Genomic DNA, 2650 nt, shown 5'->3' on the forward strand with positions numbered 1-2650 from the left:
ACAAATTAGAGGGGCAGCATCACGGGAACAGGTAATGTTGTGGGGTATGGAATTCGGTCAGAGCTGTAAACAAATAGGTGAAAGATAAAGAGAAATATTTTCCGGAGTGGGAGGGTCCAGTTCAATGGGAGCTACACGTAAAATTAGAGCTAACCTGTCCAAGGATGATGAAAGGTATCGATTTGCTCACAGAAGGTAGGGAAATCCTGGAACTTCCTCCCCTAAAAATCGGTTGATGTTGGGGGTCGAATGACAATTTCAAACTCGTGATTGATAGATTGTTGTTAGACAAGGTTATGAAGGTGTCTGGAATCATCGCACAGACCAGCTCTGATCTAATTAAATGTCGGAGCAAGCTTGAGAGGCTGAATAGCCACCTCCTGTTTCTATTTTCCTATGAACGTAACAGGAGAGAAACAGAAACAGCTGCAAACACACGTTGCATTTTATTCATATTTAAAAGCAAAATAACCATGCCACGCGCAATGATGCTGTCGTCAGTGAAGAACTCCCCCGACTTTCCTGTGGCTCTCTTGCCTCACTCACCCCTTCATCCCACACGCTGCATGTTTTTAAACCTAGTTTTAAATCTGCTGCTCTGAGCCAGTGCATTCTGCAGTCTCACAACTCTTTCTGCAAATATCGTTTCACTGCTTGCTTCTATGTTTATTGTTATGAATCTCGTTGAGGTGAAATGGGACTGCTTCGGACATCGATTTAAAATATGGCTTATTGGAAACACGTTGTGGTCATAATCTCGTTCGCACAGAACTGAATCTAAATCGTTCAAGTTGGAATATTGTATTTTCTGGATGACAATAAACAATATCTTGCTATAAATGTTGGCTCCTCATTTCCCTGGTGTCAGAGGAGGCATTATCTGCGTCCTTTATTTATTTCACGTTAGAGACAAACATAGGTATCCATTCAGAATCAACGCACGGATTGACATCGAGATAAATGCAGCGAGAGATACAGGCAGCATTGGCACACATGGCGGAATAGACAAGAGAGATGCTTAAATATAAAATGGACTCAAACTCTAAATGGAAGTGACAGGTGGCTGATAGATATGAGTGAGTGTAGGCGATAGACCAAAGGCGTGGTTTGAATTTGTGGCTTAACTAGTCAAAGCGCCTATCTCGTAAACAAAAGATGGTCGGTTTGACTCACAGCGGGGCTGGCACTTACTATCTTCATGATTCACAAAGGGAGAGTTTCTTGCCATGGAACAGAGCTGCAATCGTTTTAAACGTAACTGGGGTTGCACTAGTTCCCATTCTGGATTAAGGCCCTATTCAGTGCGTGGCCTTGGTCGCTTACCACTGTTGCTTTAATTTCTGGCGGGGTCGAATTTGGCCTCATCAAAAAACTATATATTTTCTGACCAGCGCCGTGTGTAACTTTGCTGCAATCAGAAAAAAACCGTGACAGCTGGTGTGTGGCGCCGTGATCGTATAGTGGTTAGTACTCTGTGTTGTGACCGCAGCAACCTCGGTTCGAATCCGAGTCATGGCACATTAGGCTTTATTTATTTTATTCACTCCAGCACCTGCTGATAGAACACAGCCAAACATCTATCCTTACAAAATTAAACAGATATTACGTTTTTAGCGGTGGGCACATATTTACTCCTTCAAACCCAGCTCTTCTCCCAGCTTTTTCTGCCTTCCACAATCAATAGCACTCCTTTACTTTGCTCACAATTCTCCCCGCAACAGTTTGTCTGGTGATGGCATTGGCGCGAGGCTGAATGATGAAGGTGATTTGCTTCAATGCTATTGAGGTCTTGTCAAGGTCATTTAACTCACTGTGCGAAACATCTTTTTTTCTGTTCTGAATCTGTCTCAAAACCGACCATTTCTCAAAGTCGCTCACTTGAAGTAACGGAAGGCCCTTTGCTTACAGAAGCTGATTGTAGATTTTCAATATTGTCGATTTGGGTGCACGGGCAGGACAAGCGGTGAAGGCACGTTGTCACAGGGGAATTCTGTTTAGATGCAAAAATAAATAAACGGAATGGCTGATCGTGTTGCGAGACTAGGTGACCGACTTGATAACGCGATGGACTATGAATCCATTGTATTCTGCACACGTGTGTCCAGTCCCATCCTCGTGGGTAGTGTGTTAAATATTTGATGCATGTGGTTCTTTTGTCAATCACCTGAAAATTCTTATCCAAATTCACCATTTTTCCCTAGCTTGCTACACTGAGCTCATGACATGTCTCAAATTATTAATATATACTTTAATGGGAAAATAAGGCAAGAAAATACACAATAAATTGTGGAACATTAAGAAGTGTAGTGGAACAAATGGACCTTGGAGTGCAGTTCCACAGGTCCCTGAACGTTGCAGGCGAGGTAGATAATGTGGTTGATAAAGCATATGGAATACTTGCTTTTAACAGTGGAGGCATAGTATTCAACAGCGGGAGGGTTATGCTTGAACTGCATACAACACTAGTTAGGCCACCACGAGAGTACTGTTTCAGCACATTACAGGAAAGATGTAATTGCATTGGAGAGAAAACAGAGGAGATTTACCAGAATGTTGCCTGGACCAGAGAACTTGAGCTATGAGGAACGATTAGATAGGCTGTTTTAGTTTTCTGTGGAGCAGAGAATGCTGAGGAGAGACGATATTCAGG

At 42.8% G+C, this 2650-nt stretch overlaps 1 non-coding gene across 1 annotated transcript; it reads left to right on the top strand.

Moving 5' to 3' along the window:
- Positions 1–1446: 1446 nt before the first annotated feature.
- On the top strand, positions 1447–1518 carry trnah-gug (transfer RNA histidin (anticodon GUG)). Its single transcript has one exon. It is a non-coding gene; the product is annotated as a tRNA-His (tRNA).
- The last annotated feature ends 1132 nt before the right edge of the window (positions 1519–2650 follow it).

The sequence above is a fragment of the Pristiophorus japonicus genome, unplaced genomic scaffold, assembly GCF_044704955.1.
Source record: "Pristiophorus japonicus isolate sPriJap1 unplaced genomic scaffold, sPriJap1.hap1 HAP1_SCAFFOLD_109, whole genome shotgun sequence".
NCBI lineage: Eukaryota > Metazoa > Chordata > Chondrichthyes > Pristiophoridae > Pristiophorus > Pristiophorus japonicus.